The sequence below is a fragment of the Hemiscyllium ocellatum genome, chromosome 19 (assembly GCF_020745735.1).
Source record: "Hemiscyllium ocellatum isolate sHemOce1 chromosome 19, sHemOce1.pat.X.cur, whole genome shotgun sequence".
Classification (NCBI taxonomy): domain Eukaryota; kingdom Metazoa; phylum Chordata; class Chondrichthyes; order Orectolobiformes; family Hemiscylliidae; genus Hemiscyllium; species Hemiscyllium ocellatum.
Genome location: NC_083419.1, coordinates 41,676,913 through 41,689,431, shown reverse-complemented (window position 1 = coordinate 41,689,431; position 12,519 = coordinate 41,676,913). Strand labels below are relative to the sequence as shown.

Sequence of the window (12,519 nt, the reverse complement as noted above, 5' to 3'; positions counted from 1 at the left end):
AATTGCATTCATTGTTTCAGCAATTGTAATTCAGTAATGTAAAGTAATTCAGGATGTGTATACCATAAAACGTGGTTTCTGCTATCCATGATGTCACCCTCTCACATTTTGCAATCTTCAACCGTGTGTCCTTGACTTGTATCGATGTGAATTTAAAACTGTTCCTTCTTTAAGAACTCCAACTCTGCAGTTGCTGTTATCGGAAACAGTTAGTTAATAGTTGACTATCAGGAACAGAGCATTCTTTCAGCTTTCTGCTCTGTACTTCGCTAATGTTGTGTTCGGCTCAAAAGTGCAATTCAGCCTTTTTAAAAGCTTAACTCAAATGTTTATTGTCTCAAATAACTTGTATTTTAGTCAAAAATAAATTAGTTTGTGTTTTTGGTGGCTATGGTCCTACCTACAGATCTGGACAGCACCATGTTGTAGACCAGACCAAACCCCCTCAAAGCATTTCAAGAATGTAGCCCAGACCCGAACTTGGCAAGTTGTTTTAAGCAGCTGTAAAGTGCATATTCCAGGAGAGATGCCACTTGTCAAACAGCTTCGTTTTCAACAAAACGGAATTTATTAACAAGATTACTGAATGAAACACAAACAAGAGAGAACAGAATACAAAATTATTTAACATATCTGAAAACCCAACAGATTATCCTAACTTAATGATGCTGTTCCCAATGCTTGCAGCAATCCCCATAAACACCCTTTGGCACAAAAAGTAAAATCAAATACAGGGTATTACAGGAGAGAAGTCAGAGCAAGAGAGTACCAGCATGGACCTGCTTCTTTAGGTCCAGCAGCCTTTACAACACTACTGCTAAAAAAAACCAAACCAAGCCAGAGTAAAGCGGAGCTGTGAGAACTGGCCACTCCCCTGTATTATTTTTTTCCCCAAAACTTGAAAGCCTGTTGTCTGAGGCAGTATCTGTTACCTATAATGAAACTGGTCCTAAAACCCTTCAATGTAGAGGTTTTGGAGTCTGTGTCTTTTACGATCTCTGGAAGAAAAACCAAGGACAACATAACTTTGTTAAAGGAGCAGCATCGTCATACTATGTACTTGAGGAAACTGATGCTATTGAAGGGTGAGACATCTACCTTTTGTCTGAGTTCTCTGTTCAGTTGTTCATCAATTAGTTTCTATACATCTGCCACCACACTATTAGTGTTTTACAGATAAACACCTTTGCTACCTTGGTGTAAGTTTGCATTTGACAAGGTGTTTTAGCATAAACCTTACATCAGGTATCTCCTGTAACATAATCAAGGTATAGATATTGTGACATTGAACAATCAAACAGACATTTGTTGCAACTAGTTACTATGTGCAAACATTACATTCTTCAGGCACATTAGTACCTGGGCTAATATTAAGCTACTCATTTGCAACAAAGGAACATATTTCTATAAGGGTGTCATGTTTCAGGTGATCTGGGGTAAGGTGGAGTGAGTACATCCTCAAGTGTGGTACTGTGATGTATTGATGATATCATTAGCAGGTTTCCTAAAGACATATTGACCAGGAGACATAATATCACATGCCCAGGCCAAAGGGAGGGGAGAACATTAAAAGCTTCATCTGGTGTGCTGGAGAAGGGAGAGAGAGAGTTGGCAGATGTAGCTGATTGAGAGCATCCAATCTTTGAGATAATGAAATCAATGAGCTGCATAACAATGAGATAGAAGTCAACTACAATCTAACAGAATGGCAGCAGAGGCTCAGGGGGCAAATGGCCTATTTCCCATGTTTCTGGGTGAGGGAGGAAACAGGAAAGAATGGTTAATAAAAGTAGTAAGAAATAAACTTGAGCTGAAAATGTGTTGCTGGAAAAGCACAGCAGGTCAGGCAGCATCCAAGGAGCAGGAGAATCAACGTTTCGGGCATGAGCCCTTCTTCAGGAATGAGGAAAGTGTGCCAAGCAGGATACGATAAAAGGTAGGGAGGAGGGACTTGGGGGAGGGGTGTTGGAAATGTGATAGGTGGAAGGAGGTTAAGGTGAGTGTGATAGGCAGAAGTGAAAGTGGGGGCGGAGAGGTCAGGAAGAAGATTGCAGTTTAGCAAGGTGGTGCTGAGTTTGAGGGTTGGGACTGAGACAAGGTGGGGGGAGGGGAAATGAGGAAACTGGAGAAATCTGAGTTCAGCTGAACCCGAAAGACTATATACCGGCCGACTGGCACCTCTGCCCCCCACCCCGGAGGTCAACCTGGCACCGGGAAATAAACTTGACCCTATATTTACCTTCTCGGAGCACCCTGGAGTAAGGAGCCGCTTTTGCAGAAGACAGCATGATCTAATTACGTTTTGTGTGATCCAGCTGGATCTGATGTTAAATGTCTAGACCAGTTTGCCATATTTATTCAGTTCTGCGGCCCAATCACCTAAGGAAGCCGTAATAAACACAGTCTGAAGGGTAACAACCAGGGTGACGGGGAGGGTAGCACAGAATATAAAGACAGATAGCAAAAGTTTCTATAAATATATAATATGAAAAAGAGTGGCTAAAGTAAATGTTGGTCTTTTAGAAGATGAGGAGGGGCATTTAGTTATGGGATATGATGAAATGGCTGAGGCATTGGGCAGTTATTTTGTATCGGTCTTCACAGTGAAGGGCACTAATAACATGTCAGTAATTGGCGAAGATATAAAGGTAGGTGAGGACCTGGAAACAATCATTATTACGGAAGAGGTAGTGTGGGGCAAGCGAATGGAGCTAAGGATAGGCCAGTCTCCTGACCCTGCTGGAATACATCCCCAGGTACTAAAAGAGATGGCTGAAGAAATAGCAAGTATACTTGTGATAATTTTCCAAAATTTGCTAGACTCTGGGGCAGTCCCAGCAGATTGGAAAACAGCAAATGTGACACCACTGTTTAAAAAGGGAGGTAGACAAAAGATAGGGGATAATAGACCAGTTAGCTTAACCTCTGTAATGGGAAGAGTCTGTTATCAAGAAAGAAATAGCAAGGCATCTCAATAAAAATTGTCCCATTGGGCAGACACAGCTTGGGTTCATGAAGGGCAGGTCATGCTAAACTAATCTTTTGGAATTCTATAAAGATACTATGAGCAAGGTGGACAATGGGGACCCAGTGGATGTGGTGTACCTAGATTTCCAAAAGGCCTTTGACAAGGTGCTGCACAAGAGGCTGCTAAGATAAAAGATGCATAGCATTATGGGTGATGTATTAGCACGGATAGAGGATTGATTGACTAACAGGAAGCAAAGAGTGGGGATAAATGAGTGCTATTCTGGCTGGCAATCAGTACCTAGTGGTGTGCCTCAGGGATCAGTATTGGGACCGCAATTATTCACAATTTATATGGATGATTTGGAGTTGGAGACCATGTGTACTTTGTCAAAGTTTGCAGATGACACTAAAATGAGTGGCAGAGCAAAGTGTGCAGTGGACTGTGAAACTTTGCAGAGGGACATAGATACACTGAGTGAGTGGGCAAAGGTCTGGCAGATGGAATACAATGTTAATAAATGTGAAATCATCCATTTTGGTAGGAGTAACAGTAAAAAGGATTATTACTTGAATGGTAAAACATTGCAGCATGCTGCTGTGCAGAGGGACCTGAGTGTCCTTGTGCATGAATCACAGAAGGTTGGTCTGCAGGTACAACAAGTAATTAGGAAGGCAAATGGAATTTTGTCCTTCATTGCTAAAGGGATTGAGTTTAAAAGCAGGGAGGTTATGCTTAAGCTGTACAGGGTGCTGGTGAGGCCACACCTGGAGTACTGTGTGCAGTTTTGGTCTCCTTAGGAGGTTCACCAGGTTGATTCTGGAGTTGAGAGGGTTGGCTTATGAGGAAAGATTGAGTAGACTGGGATTATATTCATTGGAATTCAGAAGAATGAGGGGGGGATCTTATAGAAAGATATACAATTATGAAAGGAATAGATAAAATAGAACTAGAGGGGATGATTCCACTGGCGGGTGAAACTAGGACAAGAAGCATTGCCTCAAGATTAGAGGGAGCAGATTTAGGAGTGAATTGAAAAGGAAACCAGAGGGTTGTGAATCTATGGAATTCCCGGCCCAGTGATGTAGTTGATCTACTTCAGTAAACGTTTTTAATGTGAAGATAGATTTTTCTTTGAGCAATAAAGAAGTTAAGGGATATGGTGAGAGTGTGGGAAAGTGAATATGAGTCCATGAAAAGATCAGCCATGATCATGTTGAATAGTGGAGTAGACTTGAAAGGCCACATGGCCTACTCCTGCTCCTAGAGTCATAGAGATGTACAGCATGGAAACAGACACTTTGGTCCAACCTGTCCATGCCGACCAAATATCCCAATCAATCTAGTCCCACCTGCCAGCACCCAGCCCATATCCCTCCAAGCCCTTCCTAAACATATACCCATCCAAATGCCTCTTAAATATTGCAATTGTACCAGCCTTCACCACTTCCTCTGGCAGCTCATTCCATACACGTAACCACCCTCTGCATGAAAACGTTGCCCCTTAGGTCTCTTTTATATCTTTCCCCTCTCACCCTAAACCTATGCCCTCTAGTTCTGGACTCCCTGACCCCAGGGAAAAGACTTTGCCTATTTACCCTATCCTTGACCCTCATCATTTTGTAAACCTCTATAAGGTCACCCTTCAGCCTCTGACGCTCTGGGGAAAACTGCCCCAGCCTGTTCAGCATCTCCCTGTAGCTCAAATCACTGATTATAATTGGGATTGTGGCTTTAAACGTGGAAGTGAGGGTTTGGGAGAGCTGATCACAAGCTGCAGAAATAATGTGGTGAGTGGAAGAGCAAAGGCTAGAGAGCTGGATTTGAAGTGCGATTCGGGGACAGAGAGTTTTCTCCAGAGATAGAGACAGAAAGAAGCAGGTTTGCAATGGGAAGGGAAAGGCATTTGGATGGAGAACAATGCATGGAATTGATCTTGGCTGGTTATATCGTTCTGAATCTGAGTTTAGAGGAGATAGCAGTACTGAAGTAATGTGGCTGGACTAAGAATCTAGAGACCCATCCTATTGCTCAGAGGAAAGGTTTGGGGTATTGGGGGATGGTTCGGGGTAGGTAGAGAAACATACAGCAATGTGGATGGTTTTTAGCTGCCATTTGAAATGGCTGAGTAAACCAATGACTCAGCCAAGGTCAATTGGGGATAGGCAATAAGTGCAGCCTTGCCAGTGATGCCCACTTCCGTGTTACGATGAGCGTAGTGAAATCACTCAATGATGACACTTGGGCTGGCTGGAAATGTGGGTTGGAGAGTTTTCATGGAGTGAGACATGAATGATAAGTGTCCAGTGTGCTGAGATGAGTGGACACATACTGAACTGAGTTAGAGGTTCAAAGTCACACAGGATGAGAAATAATTTGGGTCAAAGGCTGAGGAAGGAAAGCAGTGAAGATGCAAACATTGTTATAACTCCCAATTCCTGGTTTCAGGCACTCCAATCTTAAATATTATTCAAAAATTACTTTCAAACATGTAGTTAACTGCTAAATGGGTCAGCATAGTGGCTCAGTGGTTAGCACTGCTGCCTCACAGCACCAGGGTCCCAGGTTCGATTCCAGCCTTGCGCGACTGTGTGGAGTTTGCACATTCTCCCCATGTCTGTGTGGGTTTCCTCCGAGTGCTCTGGTTTCCTCCCACAGTCCAAAGATGTGCAGGTCAGGTGAATTGGCTGTGCTAAATTGCCCATAGTGTTAGGTGCATTAGTCAGAGGGAAATGGGTCTGGGTGGGTTGCTCTTTGGAGGGTCGGCATGGACTGGTTGGGCTGAAGGGCCTATTTGCACACTATAGGGAATCTAATCTGATCACTTCCTGAATTTCTAAGTGTCAAATTAATATTTTCTCTCACAACTTTTGTACTGTGCATTTCCATCGAAAAGATTGGAATGCAAATAATATGACATCAAGGAGTTGGTGCACAATGCCACAATAATATTTTTGTTCTTATTATTTTGTCTGCTCAGCAGTTCTGTTAGGGGAGATTCAGTGTTGTCACAAATAATATATCAATGTCAACAACAGAAATTTAACTCTAAAGTTAACTCCAGAATATGAATATCCTTTACATGGTTGGATAGAGTCTGCCCAACTCACTGCTGTAAGCATGCTGACCAACATCAGGTGGAGAAAACTGTTGAATTATTGTATAGCTTCCAGACCAGTCAGGCCTGAACTTTTAAGATAGTTATAGGACATCACAAAGTGTAACATTCCAGTGAGAAAGTACCTGCTTGTCTTTTCTGTCTCTGTCGCTGTCTCTTTCTCTTTCTCTTCCCCCGTGTGTGTGTGTGTGTGTGTGTGTGTGTGTGTGTGTGTGTGTGTGTGTGTGTGAGAGAGAGAGAGAGATGGAGTCCATAGTCAATTATGTTCTTTGTCTCCCCCTCCCCCTCTCCCTTTCTCCCTCTCCCTCTCAACACACACTCTCAATCTCTCTCTTGAACTCACTATCACTCTCTCGCATGCGTGCGCACACACAAACACACTCTCTCTCTTTCTCTCTCACTCTCTCACTGTGTGTGTGTGTGTGTGTGTGTGTGTGATGGAATCCATGGTCACTTATGTGCATGTAGTATACAATAACATCAGTAAGGACACAACCCAGATGAAGTGCCTAAGTCTGTGATGTTATAGTTGTGTAACTAGTATTGTAATTGATTTAAAGCATCTGTCTCAACAGGAATCTGACTGTTTGCTGTGTGTGATGCAGGCTAACATATAGGTAACCTAAAAGTGTGTCATGGTCTCAGGGTGCTAAAGCTAGTTGTGACAGTTAGTGGCACTAAATGGATGCTAATTACTGAAAATGTAGCGTCAATGTGACTGTTGTGAATTTTCTTTCCCCTAACCGTCATCGATCAATCTGTCTGAGTTCAGAGGTGAAGTTACAACTTCTTGAAAAGTTCATTCCTGAGATATGTGCATCATTGGCTAGGCCAGCATTAATTGGCCTTCCCTAGTTGCCCATGTGAAGGTCATGGTGAACTGTCATCTTGAACCATTCCAGACCATTTACTACAGTTACATCCACAATGTTCCAGGAGTTCCAGGATTTTGACTCAGCAACACTGAAGCAACAGTGGTGTATTTCCAAGTCAGAATGACAAGTGCCTTGGAGGGAAACTTGCTGGTGGTGTGGTTCCCATGTAACTGCTGCCCTTGTCTTTTTAGATGGCTTTGGAAGGTGCCATCAAAGGAGCCTTGGTGAATTTCGGCAGTGCATCTTTTAGATGGTCTACACTGCTGCTACTGAGTGTTGGTGATGGAGGAACTGGATATTTTTGTAAGTGGTACTAATCAAGTGGGCTGTTTGTCCTGAATGTTGTTGGAGCTGTACCCATCTAGGCAAGTGGGGAGTATTCCATCCCATTCCTGTCTTGTACCTTGTAGATATTGGACAGGCTTTGGGGAATCAGGAAGGGTGTTATTACAACACTTGAAACTAAAGGGTTATAAATAAAATAAATCTGTACTGAAACACGGTGAGTACTTTATCTCTCTTTCTTTTAAAAAAAGTCTAAAAGTGCTGTAGGCCAGCTCAATTCTAATAAAGGAAGCCTGGAATAAAGTATGGCTACAAATACAGAAAAGGCTATTTTCTCTACCAAACAGACATTACCTATTTAGAAACATTGGTTAATTTGCCATTTTGTTTCTCTGAAAAGAGGTGAAAAAAAGATGTGCATGCATCGCTTCACCTGATCACTGCTGTTAATTGTATGCAAATCTGTGAGAGGCTGAGGGGGATCTTGTCAGCATCAGTACAACTGAATCTTTGTGACTTTTGGTTTCAGGGGAGAACAGAAGGAAATTGGTTTGGGGGAGGAGGTAGTTCACAGTAAGGGGGGAAGATGGTGTGACTTTGTAAGGTTATGCAGCTGGACCTTGTTTCACAGAGCAGGAATGTAAAGACTAAGCATTCTGAAAACCAGAGGGCGGTAACATGCAAATTCTCTGCGTTCAACATCACTGAGCCCCACTGTCAAATCCAGATTCTCTTGATATAAAGCTTCCATGGAACAATGAGTTTGTTGTTATTTTTCAGTCACTATGTTATTAGAAGTCTCCCAGATTAGGACATCCTTCTTTTGAGAACATACTTTGTGAATTTGTACTGACTTCACTATGTTTCTACTTGACCTTGTTCATGTTGTATATATTCCTCAGATCCCTGAGGACAAAATAGGCAAAACAGCTCAGAAAAATGAGCACTGTACACTATCCATGGGTCAGGTTTTTGACAAACAGCAGTTCACTCAGCTGCGCTCCAACCTACACCCTTATATGCTTTCTGTGCCTAGACTAAACATGTTGATTGCAGAATTGAGTTTGAATCAAACAAAAGATCCTCATTTCCAAGTGAAATTGGTGAAAACCAATTAAGGTTATGCAGTGGACTTTGTATTGCTGGCAGCTCCATCCTTCCTGGGCTTTCTCAGTCCTTGTACCATTGCTTTCAAAACAATAATACTCTCCATTAGATTTATCCGGTCCCAGTCCCAGTCCCAGTCCCAGTCACTCTCCTTCGATGCACAATGTTACTCTCTTCGATCTCTATTTTCTGTCTGTTTATGTCCAATTTTTCCTGCACAATGAGAGGAGTGCACTGAGAGTCTTTTACATATGGCTGAGAAAGTTAGTCTTGTACAAATCTTGGGAGAAACCAACGGTTTGTTAAATGAAATGTTGTAAGTTGAGAACTTACACCGGAGGTGAAAGAGAGAGCTGAAATTAAGGTCAGCCTCATGTGCAGTGTACCAGGGACTCTGTTCCAAGTCCTGCAGACAGTTACAAACAGGTCGAATGGGGCTTCCTTGTTTTCTAGATCCTTCTTTGACCACAACAGGTTTTGTTTTAGAAGGATATGCTTGCCACTTCTGAAAGTGTTTGTCTTTTTGCCTGCTGGTTACGATAACATAGGGATGCTATGAAGAAAAGTCAGACAATTTGGGATTGCATTAATTTCAGTATCTGTGTGTTTGACAGAGAGATTCAGTCTGTTTAGTATTTTTCTTAGGGTGAAGTACAAAAAAATCTATTGTTTTATCTCTTTTAAAGAAAGCCGCCTGTGTGTCGTTTTTATAACCACAGCCCGTACAAACATCTGAATTAGAACAGGAGTGGGTCATTCAGCTCCTCCAGGCTGCTTTCCCATTCAATAACCTTGTGGCCTCAACCCTACATTCTCAATAACCTCAGACTCCGTTGTTAATCACAGCTCTATCTACCTCTACCTTAAAAAAAATTCAATGGCTTCTTCATTCTTGAGGGCAGAGAGTTGCAAAGATCTGTGACCCTCTGAGACAAAACATTTCTTTCAACCTCTGTCTTAGATGGGAGACCTTTGGTTCTAAGTCTTTTTCACAAAGGGAAACATGATTTCCACAACCTCCCTGTCAGTTTATCCGGGTCTTCCATGTCTAAATAAGATCACTTCTCATCAATTATTAAAGCCTGTTGCATTCGTATGAGGAGAAGACACGAACTATTCAACCCTTTCATAAACACTTTGTTCTAACATTCAGATTAGAATAGGAGTTTGGATTAAATGATTTTAAAGTTTAGGAAAGTTAAAGGAGTATACAAGTTAGCTGGCCTCAGGGTGAACTTTATCTTTGAGCCAACGTCAAATAGTTTAAAGACTTAGTCAAACACGGGGGAAAAAATGCACCCAATGCCACCCTCACCCTGATGGCCACCTTTGTGTGTGGCTGCATCAAGCTGTGCGTGGATCCCCTGTACGCAAACACCAAGTGTCACTCCGTACTGAGGTTCTACCTGTCCCCGGTGTTGCGAAGGATGGGCCTGGCCTCGCTGCCGCGGAACGCTCCAAGTAGTTGGACTGTTCCGTATCACCTGTCCTTCGTGGAGAAGTTTATGAAGCAAAACACCTTTGACCACAAGTCCATCAGGAAGTGGTCAGCACGTAGTGTCCTCGAGACCCTTCGGGAAAAGGAGAGGGCGGATCCTATCGAGCGGTTCCCTGAGCAGACTGTTAAAGCCATTTGACAGAATGCCTCATCGCCAGAACTTTCCAATCACCAAGACATGGCTTGGCTGGTGGTGAGAAGGGCTCTGCCTGTGAGATCCTTAATGCACGCCCGGACTCTCAGCCGCACCGCACGCTGCCCTCGAAGTGGCTGCAGGGGGGAAGAGACTGTCACACACCTCCTTCTAGAATGTGCCTGTGCAGAGGAAGTCTGGAGAGGAATGCAGTGGTGTTTGTCGAGGTTCGTCCCGAGCAGCGCCGTGACGCGGGACTCTGTGCTCTACGGTCTGTTCCCCGGGACGCACACTGAGACGAACATCAACTGTGCCTGGAGGATCATCAACTCGGTGAAGGACGCTCTCTGGGTGGTCCGAAACCTGTTGATCTTCCAGCTGAAGGAGTTGACCCCGACTGAATGTTGCAGACTGGCACATTCCAAGGTCCAGGACTACGTGTTGAGGGACGCGCTGAAGCTTGGGGCAGCTGCCACCAAGGCGCGTTGGGGAAAGACCACCATTTAACATCTGCCTGCCGAAAGAAGAACAGTGGGCCCATGCAGTTGTCTGGGCTCTGCTGACGCCTCAGCTAGATATATGGGCATATGAGTGAGAAATGCATAGACCTGTATCTAACAATGATAATTTCTGATCTATGTATGTAAATGTTGACATATGTATGGCATGACCAAATGTACAGACCATCAAATTATTTTATGATTATTTTACGAATAAAGTATATTTTTGAAATAAAAAAAATTGTTCCTCAGAAGGTAGCAGCTACTGGACTGAGCTCATTTTAAAAAATCTCAGTCTGCAGCAAGTGAACAATTAGCAGAGCAGCAGACATGGTTTGGAACTTGCACATTGTCCAGAGAGAGAGTGTGACAACGCTGTCACTTTGAGGTTATTTTGTCCTGGTTTTTATTTTGAAGAGAAGTTGTAAGGCAGAAGTGTAGAGCTGTCTCTAAAAAAGTAAACATTTTGTGAGGCCTTGGGGCTTATTTTTTCAAGTTGGAACAATGAAAGCAGCCTGAGTGTGGCCAAGGAGGTGGAAGTTTCACTGAATGTCTCCTCGCTGCTACTTTCTCTGAATTTTCTCATTTTGTTTCTTCCTGGATTGGAGAACTACATGTGAGAATCAGTGTCTGAATTTGCCTTTTTGCCAAAAAGTGTGTCTGTGGGACGTTACTATAATAGACCAGTTCATTCGTAATAGGTACTGTGTCTGTTATTTGGTTAAGTTTTCCAATAGTTAAGTTATTCCACATTTCTCTTTTTGCTTTTTGTCTGTACTTTAACTATTGTGTTTAAATACATTGTGTTTTGCTTAACTTTGGGTCATTTGACCAGTCATATTGCATCAGTAACATGGTATTTCGCATCTGCCTTTACAATAAAGGCAAAGTTAGGGTCTAGGTTACCTTCTTAACATATGTTGAGGGAGTTTCATCTGGTCCATAATAAGAGAGACAGAAAATGACCCACATGGGATCTTGCTTCTTCAGTATCTCAATTTTTGTTGTTCTGACAGACAAAAAATATGCTCATATGCACAGTGGGTTAGCCGGATTGACACATGACAACAGTCTGTCTGCAGTTGCCCAGTATGGCTGTGGATAGCATAGCTTATAGAGTTGGCTGATTAGAAATATTGAGTGTATAATTTCAAAGGATTTGGAGTAGGTGGATGGGGAGAAGATAAAGTTCAATGTGATGAAGTGTAAGGTGATGAGGTTTGGTAGGAAGAATATGGACAGACAATATTAAATAAGGGGTATGTGATTTGAGGTTCAAGAGATGGACCAAACGGTCTGTTTTTGTGCAGTGAAATCTCTGTGATTCTGTAATATCTAGACATAGCCCAGAGTATTACCCTCCAAGTGATTGTGTCTAATGGTTACTCTCCAGTTTACTACCCAGTTGATTGATTGGATACTTTGCTAATGGGAAGAAGATGGCTCACATTCACACTCCTTGAAAGAGAATGGTTCCAGATGTGGTTCTATAAGCAGGCAACATCCACTTAATGGCCTTGGATTGTAGAAGATACAGAGATACAGATGGACAGCCATCTTTTACTGTTATTTCAAGTCAGTAGGATAGGGCTCGAGACGTTTGGAAAAGATTCAGTTAGTGGTTTTCAACTGTACTTTTCATAAATCATGATTTCATATCGATTTTGATAATGCTCATTTCCTCAAAGAGCACTACAATGTACCCTGTCTTAGATTCAATCCAAACTATTTAATCTTGGTTTGTGTTGAATTGCTTGGATTTATTGTGATTGGCTTCAACAAAATGGTTGTTGATTGGGACATTATACTTCAATCGAGTTATTTGAGAAGTGAGATACTATTCTTGCTTGTGTTTTGTTCAGGATATTTGAAGAATTGGATGTTGACTGAGGCAGTCTGTTTACAGTGAGATGGTTATTTATTGGGGAAATGCATCTGTGAGGAGATTGTTGTTGATTGGGACAGGAATAGATTTAGCAGGCGATTGGGTGATTTTTGTTTAAACAGGTTTGGCTGAGGAACAGGGCAGTGCACA

The 12,519-nt window shown here is 42.5% G+C and overlaps 1 protein-coding gene across 1 annotated transcript in view; it reads left to right on the top strand.

The window, feature by feature from the left end:
• The window catches only part of LOC132824721 (synapsin-3-like), a 298,538-nt gene that overhangs the window by 157,701 nt on the left and 128,318 nt on the right, over positions 1–12,519 (top strand). The gene's annotated exons all lie outside the window — the stretch shown is intronic.